This window comes from Mastacembelus armatus, chromosome 14, assembly GCF_900324485.2.
Source record: "Mastacembelus armatus chromosome 14, fMasArm1.2, whole genome shotgun sequence".
NCBI lineage: Eukaryota > Metazoa > Chordata > Actinopteri > Synbranchiformes > Mastacembelidae > Mastacembelus > Mastacembelus armatus.
In genome coordinates this window covers 17,925,201-17,940,276 of record NC_046646.1, presented here as the reverse complement: position 1 = coordinate 17,940,276, position 15,076 = coordinate 17,925,201, and the positions used below count along the sequence as shown (strand labels likewise).

The 15,076-nt window shown below is 37.5% G+C and overlaps 1 pseudogene; it reads right to left on the bottom strand.

Moving 5' to 3' along the window:
• Positions 1–5,708: 5,708 nt before the first annotated feature.
• LOC113143132 (olfactory receptor 1-like) lies at positions 5,709–6,678 on the bottom strand (annotated as a pseudogene).
• Between the last annotated feature and the right edge of the window lie 8,398 nt (positions 6,679–15,076).

Sequence of the window (15,076 nt, the reverse complement as noted above, 5' to 3'; positions counted from 1 at the left end):
GCCACAGTGGTTAAAATTCAGAAAAGAATATGCAGACAAGCAGAACGCAGGTGGCGAAAAACCAAACTCCAGGTTCATTTTGACTTGTACAAAGAGAGTCTTCACAACTATAACCAAAAACTAAAAAATGCAAGGCAATCATTTTTCTCAGAGGTTATCAATAGAAACAGCAATAATGCCCGCGCATTGTTTTCTGTTGTAGACAGACTCACAAACCCAGCACCCTCTCTTCCTTCTGAACTACTGTCCAAAAAGTCATGCAATGATTTTGCAGCCTTTTTCACAGACAAAATATTAAAGATAAGACAAACTATATCTAGCTGCAGTCCTAGGAACACGACAATATCACCTGTGCCTCCTTGTTCTCCAGTGAATCTAGAACATTTTGATCTCCTTGATCACAGAGCTCTGGCAGAAACGCTTCTACAATTAAAATCTACATCATGCTGCCTTGATATTTTACCAACAAATTTTTTTAAAAATGTTTTTAACAACTTAGCTCCAGATGTATTGCAGATTGTCAATAGTTCTCTTCAGTCAGGGCAGTTTCCCCAGGCCTTAAAAACTGCCGTTATAAAACCTCTTCTTAAAAAGCCTAATCTAGATGCTTCAGCAGTAAGTAACTACAGGCCAATATCAAATCTTCCATTTCTGGGAAAAATAATTGAAAAAGTAGTTTCTCAACAAATTCACAGATTTATGGTGCAAAACAATCTTTTTAATGCACTTCAGTCTGGATTCCGCGCACACCACAGCACAGAGACTGCACTTATTAAAATTTTAAATGATTTACATTTAAATAATGATGAGTCAAAAACCTCTGTTTTAGTATTACTGGATCTCAGTGCTGCATTTGACACAGTTGATCATGATGTGCTGCTTCATAGACTAGAAGCTTGGGTGGGAGTTACTGGCTCAGTGTTAAATTGGCTAAAATCTTACTTACAAGATAGAGACTATTTTGTCTCACTTGGTAACTATGAGTCTGAGCGAACAAAAATGAAATGTGGGGTTCCTCAGGGGTCTATTCTTGGTCCTCTCTTATTCAATATCTACATGCTGCCCCTTGCTCAGATTATGGAATACTACAACATTGACTACCATACCTATGCAGATGACACCCAACTTTATATATCAGTATCATCTCATGATTATAGTCCTCTAATTTCATTATGTGAGTGTATTAATCAAGTCAAAGAATGGATGTGCCAGAATTTTCTCCAGCTTAATACAGACAAGACTGAAGTGATTGTTTTTGGCCCCAAAAATGAAAGGTCAAAGGTCATTGCTCACCTTGACTCCATGTCATTGAAAGCTACAAATCAAGCCAGAAACCTTGGTGTAATCATTGACTCAGACCTGAATTTTAACAACCACATAAAATCCATCACTAAATCTTCCTATTACCACCTGAAAAACATTGCTAGAATAAAAGGTTTTCTGTCTACACAAGATGCAGAAAAACTTGTTCACGCATTTATCTTCAGTAGGTTAGATTATTGTAATGGCTTGTTCACAGGTCTTAGCAAAAAGTCAATCAGGCAGCTGCAGCTAATCCAGAATGCTGCTGCCAGAGTCCTTACAAACACCAAGAGACTGGACCATATCACACCAGTTCTCAGATCACTACACTGGCTTCCCGTTAGTCAAAGGATAGATTTTAAAATTGTATTGCTAGTTTATAAAGCACTAAATGGTTGTGGACCAAAATATATCCAAGATATATTGGTTCCCTATGAGGTTTCCAGACCCCTCAGGTCATCTGGGACAGGTCTATTGTGTGTTCCCAGAACCAGAACCAAACAAAGTGAAGCAGCATTTAGTCACTATGCTCCTCAATTGTGGAACAAACTTCCTGAACACCTGAGGTCTGCTCAAACTGTCAGCTCATTCAAATCTGGACTGAAAACTCTGTTGTTTACTGCTGCCTTCGAATAATTGTTATCTTTGTCTTCTTAATGTGCTTTTATGTTTTATATTAATTTACTTTACTTGATTTAAATTTATTTTATGTTAAATGTCTTTATTTTTAAATGCTCTTTTCAATGCTTTTAATGCTTTTAATGTAATTGTATGCCTTGTAAAGCACTTTGAATTGCGTAGTGTATGAAAGGTGCTATACAAATAAATTTGCCTTTGCCTTTGCCTTTTAAAAACTATTCAATTTAAACCATTGTCCTCTTCTGAGAGACATGAATACTTAGTAGGATTTGAGATTTAGATTGAAGAAAATCTCCCCCTCTATTACACATTTTCATGTCTTCTTGTTTTTGCTTTATTTTCGGATACAAAAGACTGACATTGAAGACACTGTGACAGTTAATAAGAACAAAATACATGCTGTCATTTTTCATTCTGTAAGAAGGCAGCAACCAACCTTTTCCTGACTTCGGAAGTAAATGAAGTTGTGATGGGAAAAAAAAAACATCACTAAGCATAGTTACAAGGTTTTCAACATGCTGCTTAAATGATGCAGAAATAGGATAGTTTATTGATCCATGTATTGCAATATGAGTTGATTTTAACCTGTTTAATGTATGTAGTAGTAGAAGAAGAAGAAGAAGTACTTTATTAATCCCCAAGGGGAAATTCAGTTGTTACAGCAGTTATTAAATTTGAGATTATTTAAATTATATTGATTAATAGTAATTCATAAAGTAATTAATAAAGTAATAAAATAATGAACTATTTATTTGGGAGGGGTTTGTGTGTGTGTGTGTGTGTGTGTGTGTGTGTGTATACATGCGTGGGTGTGTGTGTGTGTGTGTGTGTGTGCGCGTGTTATTGTTTATATTGAGGAATTATAGAGTCTTATGGTCGTAGACACAAAAGACTTCCTGAATCTTTCAGTCTTGGCTTTAGGGGGAATTAGTCTGTGGCTGAATGAACTTCCCATTCGCCACAGTTCCTCATGAAGTGGGTGGGCAGGATTGTCCAATATGGAGTTGATTTTGTCCATCATCCTCCTCTCTGCCACAGCCTCCAGACTGTCCAGTTCCAGTCCAACAACAGATTTTGCCTTCCTGATCAACTTATTTAGTCTGCTGGCCTCACCAGCCTTAATGCCACCTCCCCAGCACACAACTGCAAAGAACAGTGCACTCGCTACTACAGACTGAGAGAACATCTTCAGTAGCTTGTTGCGCACACCAAAAGAACAGAGTCTCCTGAGGAAGAACAGTCTGCTCTGTCCTTTCTTGAAGAGTGCATCCGTATTGTTTGACCAGTCTAGTTTGTTGTTAATGTGGACTCCAAGGTATTTGTAGGAGTCCACAATCTCTACATCGTCTCCAAGGATGGAGACAGGGACTGGGGTCTTCCTGTTCCTCCTAAAGTCCACCACCAGTTCTCTAGTTTTCTTGATATTGAGCTTTAGACAGTTGTTGTTACACCAATCAACAAAACTTTGTATCAAGTGTCTGTATTCCTCATCGTTATTACTGTTGATGCATTCAATGATTGAAGAGTCATCAGAGAACTTTTGGAGGTGACCGGTTCCTGAGTTGTAGCGGAAGTCTGAGGTGCAGAGTGTAAACAGGAATGGTGCCAGTACAGTTCCTTGAGGTGCACCGGTGCTGCTCATCACATCAGATATGCAGCCATCTAAGCGAACAAACTGTGGCCGCCCAGTGAGGTAGTCTTTGATCCACTCCACCATATCTGCGGGAACTTCCATATCCTGCATCTTTGCACTTAGCAGGTGGGGCTGAATAGTGTTGAAAGCACTTGAAAAGTCAAAGAACATGACTCTCACAGTGTTGCCCTGCCTCTCCAGATGGGAGTATTCTAGTAGATGATGGCATCTTCCACTCCGATGTGTTCCTGATATGCAAACTGCAAGGGGTCCAGAAATTCAGACAACCGAGACCTCAGGTGTTGCAGGACCAGTCTCTCAAACACTTTCATGACATGTGATGTAAGCGCTACTGGTCTGCAGTCACTAAGGGTACTGGGACGGGTTCTTTTTGGTAATGGGACAATACAGGAGGTTTTCCATAACTTAGGCACCTTTTTGAGCCTCAGAGAGAGGTTGAAGAGTTTCTGAAAACCTCTGCAAGCTGTCCAGCACATACCTTAAGTACTCTGGGACTGATCTCATCTGGTCCTTTTGCTTTGTTGGCCTTTAGTTTAGCTAGTTCCTTCCTCACCTGTTCTGTGGCAAAGGCTGGGCCTGTGTATTGTGTTGATGAGGAGTCAGATGATGTGGGGCAGGGGAGGAGTTATTGGAGGTGAGGTATACTTCAATGTTGTATGGCTGCTGATAGAGGAGATAGTATCAGTGGGCAATGGGGAGGCAGCATTGGCAGAGATGTTGGGTGGGGTGATGTGAAGAGACCCCAAGGCATCAGCTAAGGTGGTGTAGGGAGGAGGGATGGCGTGTGAGGACAATGGATCAGAGTAAGAAGCAGAGGTGGTGTCAAATCTATTAAAGAACAGGTTAAGTTCATTAGTAAACTTTGAGTCTCCTTCCACAGCAGTGTGTGACTTCTTATAGCCAGTCATTATTTTCATCACATTCCACACCTCTTTGATATTGTTCTGTCTCAACTTGTGCTCTACTCTGTCTCTACAGAGCATGCTTTGCCTCCCTCAGCTTCCTCTTGAGTTCCTTCTGTGCGGCTCGGAGTTCCTCCTTGTCTCTTGCCATGAACGCCCTCTTCTTCTTGTTGAGGAGGCCTTTAATGTCCTTATTTATCCATGGCTTATTATTGGGGAAACAACAAACTTTTTTGGATGGAACAATATTGTCCTCACAGAAGTGGATGTAATCTGTGATGCAGTGAGAGATGCCTTCAATGTCCTCACCATGAGCGTCCATGAAAAGGTCCCAGTTTGTAACCCTGAAGCACTCCTGCAGGGCCTCCTCAGCATCCTTTGACCAAACTTTCACATACCTCTTGGTAGCAGACTGCTGTCTTACTACAGGCTTGTATGTCGGTACTATATATATATTAAGTTGTGGTCTGATCCACCAAGTGGGGGTAGGGCTGAAGAGCTGTATGCCTCCTTCACATTGGCATAAAGGAGATCAAGAATCTTATTTTCTCGTGGTGCACAGTCCACATACTGTTTGAAGTTGGTCAGAGTTCCCGAAATACTGACATGGTTAAAATCCCCATTAATTAGTATAAGGGCACTGGGGTGTTTTGTTTGGAGACCAGCGACAACTGTGTGGATGATGTCACATGCACTCTGTGCTGCAGCTGATGGAGGAATGTAAACAGTCACAACAATGGCATGTGAAAACTCACGGGGCAGGTAGTATGGTGATATTTCAGTTTTTCTTTTTTAATAAATTTGCAAAAATTTCTACATTTCTGGTTTTTTCTGTCAAGATGGGGTGCTGAGTGTACGTTAATGAGAAATAAAATGAACTTTTTTGATTTTGGCAAATGGCTACAATGACACAAAGAGTGAAAAATTTAAAGGGGTCTGAATACTTTCTGTCCCCACTGTACATCATCACTAAAGCCTTGTCAGTAGCTTTTTGTGTTCATCTTTGTTACACAAGTAGCAATTAATATGTGGGTAGCAATCATTTATAATATAACAAATGTTTCAGTAGTGGTTCTATAACAAGTGTTATTTCATTGAGGAATACAAGTTTCATATTTATGCATATATGTTGTCATTATATTTAAAAAAACAATATTGATTTATATCAATGCAAATTATGCCAAATAAAAAGACTCAAAATATCACTCACATTATTTTTTTATTGCAATTTTGGAACCCACTCTGATTTTAAACAACCTTTTCACAGATTTTTTGATTTCCTCTGTCTGAAGAACATAAATGATTGGGTTCAATGTAGGAGGAAAGACAGAAGTCAGAGAGAGGTTTATAATCCTGGCATTCGGATGTATATTTCCCAAGTAGACAAAAGTGATTATTATTGGGAGGAAATATATTGCCACTAATGAAAGAAGAGCTGTGCAGGTTTTCAAAGCCTTCACTCTTTCTTGAACTGTGGACACTTTAGTCAAAGCATAGCCAATACAGAGGAAAGTAAACAACATAAATATAAGTGGAAGCCCAAGAATAAGAACTGGTAACAAAACACTAATGACATAGCTGGGTGTATTGTCATTGCAGGCCAGCCGGTAAATCTGGCCATGGTCACAGAAATAATTTAATAATCACAGAGTTGCAGAAGGAAAGTCTTGCGAGAAGACCTGCTGCAATAAGTAGAGAGATTATAATAAAGAGCCAGAAAGAGGAAATCAAAGAAAACATGAACCTGTGGGTGATCTTCACTTGATAATGCAGTGGGAAGATAATAGCTATCAGTCTGTCATAGGCAAGCGCAACAAGGTTAAGAGCCTGCATTGAAAGGCAGGTAAAGCAGAAAAACATAAATGTCAAGCAGTCATTATATGGGATGTAGGGATGGTCAAACAGAAAGATGTCAAGAACCTTCGGCACCAAAGCAGAGCTACTCAACAGGTCTGCAAATGCTAAATTAAAAACTGCTATATATTTAGGACTTCTAAGATTATAGTCCAGAATTATTACAGTAATCACAGCTGTGTTTCCAAGCACTGAAACAACATACATAAAAAAGAGAAAGACATAATAATACTTAATATTAGGTATGCCAATAAAACCACTTATTATGAAATATGCAGGATACACAAAGGTGATGTTGTTCCCAAGAGCTGAGTTGAAAAAAATCATTTTAAAAGTTATGCAACTTTTCCTGTCTACGGTACAATGATCAGTGTAGATGGATGTCCTCTTCAACGTGTCAGTGGTGTATCCTTTTATTCTCTTAATGACGAAGCAGTCAACCTTTAACTGTTCTGACAGGAGTGGCTAATGAGAGCAGCTTTTCACTGACATGACAAACAGGGCCAATGCCAGATACCCAGGTCTATAATATATAAGCCACTTCTCAAACCCTTTTTTATATATACTCACACATCCAAATGACTTATGACATATTCTCAGACTACTCAAATGGAAGCCAATGCAGAATTCATAGTATATAACACAATTTTGGAACTGACATCAATAGACAGTCCTGGTATTGCATTGTATGTTGCACATACAGTAGCAGAACAGTACCATGATTCAGTTTCAAACTGTATGATTTGCCTGAAGTAGTAAATGCTAACAATGTAATAAACAATCAACAGGGTGACAACTAATCCAGGTTACCCTCGATGGGAAACTCTCTCAAATCTCACAGAACCATGCAGTAGTACACAAAACAGGATCCTTTTCCTGTATTTACTTTTGTGTCCCTGCAGCAGACACATCTGACCAATAAGCAGAGAGGACATTTTGGTACACTTGGATTTTTCTCTGAGAGAAGTAAATATTCTGATATTCAGCAGACTCCATCAAGACAAATTAATCAAACACAAACTGGTAACAGTAATGTGTTTGCTGTATAAACTTGCAGTTACCACTCAGGCTTTTTAGGACAAATTTAAAACAATTAGCAGAATGCTAGTGTTGTCATATCTGTTATAGTATAGACTGAATATTGCACCATCTTATTTGATTTCATAATAAATTATTACAATCCTTGTTTGTTCAAAACATTCATGATAAAACATTTGTGGACTGTCACAAATGTATCTAATTTTACCACAGCTGTTGGTCTTTGCTCAAGCTTGAATTTAACATGGGAGCAAGAACAGAGGTCAAAGACAGGAAAGAGACATTGCCTGTGGGTGAGTAGTTGTACCCATAGAAAGTATGACAATTACTAGACAGACTGCCACTAATAAAAGATTAGCTGTTCAGGTTTTAAAGGTCTTCACTCTTTTCCTGGACCTTGGATATTTTAGACAGTACATAGCAATTACATGTTCTATAGTTTTTTGATTGTGAGCAAATAGCAAAAAGTCCAAAACCAACAAGGCAATGGTCTTTCGCATTACTTTGCCATTTCCTTATCCTGTCTTGAGCATTCACCTCCAAAGAGCATTTGTTCTTAATAAGGATGTCAAAAGTCAGTCAAAAACATGCTCAACCATACATTTGCTAAAGATTACTTTCTGTCATGGATTAATTTGTCACACATTTTGAGCAATGTACGTGGGATTTGGTCAAAATAACCTACAGTGACCATGTTCATAATTAAAGAACCAAAATGAGCTCATTGATGGATTCATTAAAGCAGGATTCCAGATGATCATCAACAACATGCCCCATTTGTGTTGCTGTACATAACAAAAATCCAAAACTCACTCTAAAGAAAAAAAGCTAGGCTCTAGTAATCTTCAATGGGTCTCCCATTAACTTTTTCCATCCAGCATAAACCCAGCTTACTTTACAAAAGACCTGAAGGCATTACATTACAGATGGTCTACGATGGTCGGCACGTATTGCAAATGCAGGTGCCATATCTGTTGCTTTCCACCTTTTGAACTATGTACTCAGCAAGAGTTACAGCATGTTGGACTCTAAAGCAGCGGTCAAGCAAGTTTTGAATGAATGCAGGATGTGTCTGACTCCACCAAGACTGTCTTTTGTTACTGATTTTGTTCATGACTTTCATGGACTGGATCTTATGGTACAGCCAAGAAACAGAAGAGGTCGAGAACAGTAGCCTCAAGTTAGCACTGTGACCACAATACCAACTTTCCTGAGCTCCTGCTGGCTTTGTCAGACAGTACAAAAAGTGGTCATGTCCCTGCTCAAAGTGCCAAAGCATATCAATTCCTTGTTCTTTAATATTAATGATTAACTGATTAATACAAAATGTGAGAATGACAGTCAAGCGATAAAGGTGTTGCACTTGACCATCATAATAATAAAATGGGAGCTAAACCTAAAGATGACACTTGATTGACCATCATTTCACATACCTCTATTTGTTGTCATGACCTGTGGGCACTAAACAAAAGGATAATATCCCACTAAGAACTTACTATTGACCTAAACCTAAAAATAACAGACAGCTGAAAACTACTCAGAAGTGCAAATATACATAAAGCTCAAATTAAAAAGTTTTAGTTTAAATGTACTAATATGCAGAAATAAGCCATTACTTCAATGGCAGTAAAAAAAAAAATGTTAGTACATTTAATCATGTAATACTGCATGTCCAAAAACTTTGTGGGACCAGGTGTTTCATAGTTTTTATTTCTTTTGACTTCTTCTCTGGGATTGTTTGCTTCTTGCACTTCTCATGAGGAAGAAGTTAACAACTGAACTATTCTTTACTCCTTTGTTGGCAGTTGGAACAAGTCTGCCTAATGAGGCTGTTAATGAATGGTTTGTCGATCGCACCCTTGCAGGATGATGACACATACTGAATAGAGTGGTAAACACTTCGTCCCAGACTGCAGGTTACATTCTAGAGGGGATTTTGAAGGGTGGGGGTGGGTAGATGGGGGAGTTAAGTTGTTAGACATTGTATTACATTACCTCATGTAGTTACAAAGTTCTTCATGACCTGGATAACTGTAATAGGAACAATTAGCATTAAATAAATATCTATTTGTCTTTGTTTAATGAGGGAATAAACTTTTTGAGCACTGTGATTACAATTCATGCAGAATCACTAGCAGAGCATCTGTAAACATCCAAGCTGGCTTCTCATACCAAATCGGAGTGTGTTTCAGTTTTTAAAACAAAACAAAACAAACAAAAAAACATAATTCAACATACTACATAAGATTAGAACGACATCCTGTAGAGCCCAAACGCTAAATCGGGCAATATGAGCAACATAAATTGGTATCGTGTTTATAACTGGTGAAAATTGCCCCTTGAAAAGATTTTGAGATGAAAGATGAATTCATAAATGTCATACTTCAATATCATTCAAGTACTGTTCAATTACTTTTCAATACTTCACATGTCATCACAAACAAGACTGGCTAACTAAACACACTGCACCATGGTTTAAAACAAAAAAAAAACAAAACAACTACTTACCTTATTCATGTTTATATTTCATATTGCATTTCAGTGAATTAAGGAAACAAGTGAATTCATAACACAGTGCAATGAAAACGCTGCCACCAACAACTCTGAATTAAATCAAGACTCCATGGAATAGATTCAAAATCTAAAAAAAAAGCTTGTAAAAGCTCTAAAAAAGCTTGTAAACCGTAACATTTACAGGCCGGGGTACTCCTACAGCATTCATTGTTGGTCGATGGTTTGATTGCTTGTTTAGGAGTACTTTCTGAAAGTGACTAAATGTAAGAAGAGAAATGTTACATACCCACATTCCCTAATGTGATTTTTCCAGCTGGTCAGGAGTTTCAAACAAGCAAGGCTGTAGGGATAGGTGACTGGTTTGGCACCTGAAAGGATCAGATTTATAGAAGTACATTGATTTAACTACCTGAACAAGAAACAGTTCCAGCATGTAATAATCTGTAAAACCAGAAATTGCTGATTTTGTACTCAATCACTAAGCATGATAAACATGAGCTTCACAGATGCTGGTAGACATTTTCTTTTTTTTTTTCCCGCTTGTTTTTTTTTTTTTTCTTTAGACAGAGCTAGGATAGCTGATTACCCTTGTTTCCCATATTTATGCTAAACTAAGGCAGCCAGCTAGTGGCTTTAGCTTCACATTTGGTGCAGAGACATGATGAGAGTTTTATTACTCATCTTAAGCTTATTTCTCATATTTCAATTTACTTAAATGTCATACAATGTCAGGACTGCAGCATTACTTGGACCTAGTTTTCCAAATTCACCTGAGGTCTGTTTACAAAACTAATTAACAAATGGATCACTTCAAGTGAGTTGGTAAACATATTTGGTTGGCACTTTATTTTTAGATTCTAGCTCTACTTTAATGCTGTGCAAAAACAATAATCTGAAGCTTTATATATATTTGGACAGATAATTAAATTAAGATCAATCAATGCAGTGGCAAGAATATAAAAAATCTCTCAAAGTTGTTTAATTTCAACACTTAAGTCATTTTTTAGCAGTTCTTGACAGAGACACAACATTTCTAATCAATTTCAATTGGCATAGTGTGTGCAGTGCATAAAACTATATCAGAACCTACTCAGGAGACTATTTAAACTCCAGGGCCACAAACCCAAACTATTATATGAAGTATTATCTGTTGGGATTTACTATTAAGGTATTGCGGCCAAATTAATGAAATTAACTCCCTGAGGATATTATAGGTGTTCAGATTCTCCCACAGAGACATGTCTTCAGAAAGTAAAGAGAGCAAAATGATGGCATAAAGCCACTGCCTCAGGCCTGCAGGGATGAGTTCATTATACCATACTACATTGTGTAAAAATAAAAAAATACAATTACCCTGTTGAGGGAATCAACCACCTGTTAATTCAAATAGTATCACAATATCATGGTATCTCTAACATACACAGCAGGGCTGCAGCTAAACTTTTTGTTTGTATCCTTTCATTTTTAAGTTGATTTGTTTAATAAAGGAAGCAATTGTTAAAGAATTGCTTTTATAAAACGTGTTTAACTTATTTGTTGTCATGACCTTTGGGCACTAAACCAAAAGGATAATATCCCACTAAGAACTTACTATTGACCTAAACCTAAAAAGCTGAAAACTACCCAGAAGTGCAAATATACTTAAAGCTCAAATTAAAAAGTTTTAATTTTAATTTACTATACTCAGAAATAAGCCATTACTGCAATGGCAGTAAAAAAAAAAAAAAAAAATTGTTAATACATTTAATCATGTTTTTTGTTTGTTTTTTTTTACACAACACTGCATGTCCAAAAACTTTGTGGGACCAGGTGTTTCATAGTTTTTATTTCTTTTCACTACTTCTCTGGGATTGTTTGCTTCTTGCACTTCTCATGAGGAAGAAGTTAACTGAACTATTCTTTACTCCCTTGTTGGCAGTTGGACCAAATCTGCCTAAATCCACTCCACTTTCTGCAAATCCACTCTACTCAAGCTGTAGATGCCTGGCATTTTCCTAATGCACATAGTAGGAAGATGTCAGAGCTCATAGTAACTGACGTTGTAGAGACATTATTGCTTGTTGTAGCTGCAGCAATAACTGCACTAGTCAAAACACACTAGCAATGTTAGTTTCTGTTACAGTAATTCACTGAATATGATAAAAACAATGAGAAGGCCTGAAAAACATCCCAGATTTTGGAGAAAACTGTAAGAAAATATTCATAGGTAAAAAAAAGTTTATATGTTATTTTTCTTTTTTTTGGATACATTTTTATTGTGTTATGCTTTGTTACATTTTGGCAATAATAAGTAACTTATGTACTACAAAAAGGTTGTAGTAGTGAGTAGTGAATGTGGTTGAACCCATTTCATGACTTTCACAACTAAAGAGAGCCCAAAGGTTATCATGGATTGCATCATGGGTTATAGAGTTCACTTAAATTTACTTTGGCTTAACGTACAAACAGGTTTGCCAACTCTCCTGCAGGCTGGCCCAGGGGAATCCCACTACAATGCCACTGTACTTTTTCAATTGCTCTCAGGAGAGACCTGATTTGTTTTTCTCCTCATGCCAGCCTGTTTCCCAGAAGGCAACAGTCTTCCTTAAAGCTGTTATGATCGAACTGACTAATTGATCCTAAGAAGTTACCCCCCCACCCACCCGCATCCTATGAGCAGACACACACAAAAATATTTATCACATAGATTTATAGATAGATAGTTTATTATTGTTCAAGTACTTTTGTTTTTGTAACTTGTATGCAAGATGTACAAGAGTTTAAACCACAGGGGTTTCTTTTACACTATTACACTGGGACTCTGATATTTCTTTAATTAAGCTGTATATTATTTATTAAGATACTAACTTTTCTGCTGAGATGAACTTGAAATACAGAAAGACTTTTAGAATTTGCCACTATATGCCACCTTATTTGCTATCATTTGCTTATTGGTTATTGCTTTAAGTAGTGTCATTTGGGTGACAGTCACAGTTATTGACATTAAATGAAAGTTGTCTTTTGACACAGGGCCCTTAGTGTTACAGCTCAAAGGACACCAGTTAACTTCAAAGGGAAAATGTAGCTGTAAAAACAAAATCATTTTTCAAATATTGGCAGGCTTTTGCCATCTGTACCTACATATCTAAGCACAGTATATCTTGTTCATAATAAGTCTTATAACTTAAATACCTCTAAATGAATAATAATTAGATTAAAAAAAAAACTTATCTTTGACTCTCAACATTTCAGTATTTTGTTCTGATACATTTCTGCCCTCTACTGGTCAAAATGTGAATCCCCAATTAAATAAAAAAGCCCAGTGTGAAGTCATCAGTTTGCTTGTTTTGCCCCATAAAGGTGCAATGCTACAAAAAGGCTCTAGCAGCAAAAAATGTCAACACAGTGGAAACCTGTAGCAGAGCTTAGCTGTGGCAGGGCTCAGAACAATTTGGTGGCTGTCCATCTGATCATGTCTCAAAACTTTTCATTTATTATGAGCAACTCCAAACTGTAGAAAAACCACAAATCACTCTCTCTGTCTTTTTGGTCATTTGGTGAAAACATGAAAACATGGCTCTTATTTCTGCATCAGCCTTCAGTGTTTTTCTTAAACTTGCATTACAGTAATGTAAGAGAGAAATTATTGAAAATACAAATATACAAATAAGAATATAACTGTAGGAAAACCATTCATTAGTGACTGACTGGCAGATTATTTTAGGTTCATTAACTAGTCTAGCTAATCTCTAGCTAATTTCTCTGCCAGGAAATGCAGGCTGAGGCCAAGAGACTTTGTTTTGACTGACTGGTTAACTACAGGGGTAACTTAAGGTCAACAAGTTCAACCATTAGAAACCTGAGGAGCGACCCTTGGGTGATTAATAAATTCCTCAGCAAAACAGCTGAGAGTCTTAACGTCGTTAGTGCTCACTTTTAGTTAACTTAGCATAGCAGCTAGCTGGTGAACTATTTACCTAAGGTTAGAAAGTTAGTCTTAAGCTAGTTAGCTTAAACTAAATGTGACAAGATGTTGAAGTTAGCTTCTCATTCGACCCTGTACGGACGACTTAGAGAAACTGATTGAAAACCTTTTAAAGGTTCAGAGTAGAGCAAGAAGGTCGTGGGTTCGCATCCCGGCCTTTCTGTGTGGAGTTTGCATGTTCTCCCTGTGCTTGCGTGGGTTTACTCCGGGTGCTCCGGTTTCCTCCCACAGTCCAAAAACATGCATGTTAGGTTGATTGGTGACTCTAAAAATTGCCCGTAGGAGTGAGTGTGAGTGTGTGAGGTTGTCTGTCTTTGTGTGTCTATATGTGGCCCTGCGACAGACTGGTGACCTGTCCAGGGTGTACCCCTGCCTTCCACCCGAGAGAGAGCTGGGATAGGCTCCAGCAGATCCCCGTGACCCTGAGCCAGGAAAAGCGGGTATAGAAGATGAATGGATGGATGGAAGTACAGATACCCAAAAGTACATAAAGCAGTAATTAGCAATTAAATGCTGCTTACATTTTAACATGTCAATAATAATTTGTTACATATAACACTCTAAAAATGTTTTTTCAGCATAGTGACTCTTTAAAACGTTGTACTTTGCACGACTTCTACTTGTGTACTTTTACGCCAGTATTTTTATATCATCATATGGGTGTACTATTGTAGCAGTACTGTACTTTTATGTGTGTAACGTGAAACATTGCACATAATTATATTATACATAGAATTTCTACAGAAATACTTCACAATAGTATTTCTACTTCCAGGCAGTTGTTGACTAAAGACAAAAAAAAAAGACCCATCTGATTCAGCAATTCCTGTTGAAAGTCAGGTGGCTCACTGTAACTATGATTGCACTGAGTGCCAGCAGCAGACTGTCAAAGAAAGTGATGGGAAGAGTTGTGATTTAAGTGCAGTGAAACATGACGAAAGGATGTGCACTTCAATAACCTTTATTTAGTTTACAGATGTATTCCATTTTTGAAGTTTGGAGGAGGGAGGAGCATTAGTGCTATTTACAATTGGTTTGAAAATGTTTATCTCTGTACATATTTTGAACCCTGATCAATATAAACAATATGTTTAAGACCTAGTGCTGTTACAAATCAATTCTTTTAAAGCAAAAAACCTCAGAAAGAAGAAATGATTACATTAAATTATAAACCAACGAAAAAAGTAAGAAAAGAGCACAGAAGAAAGA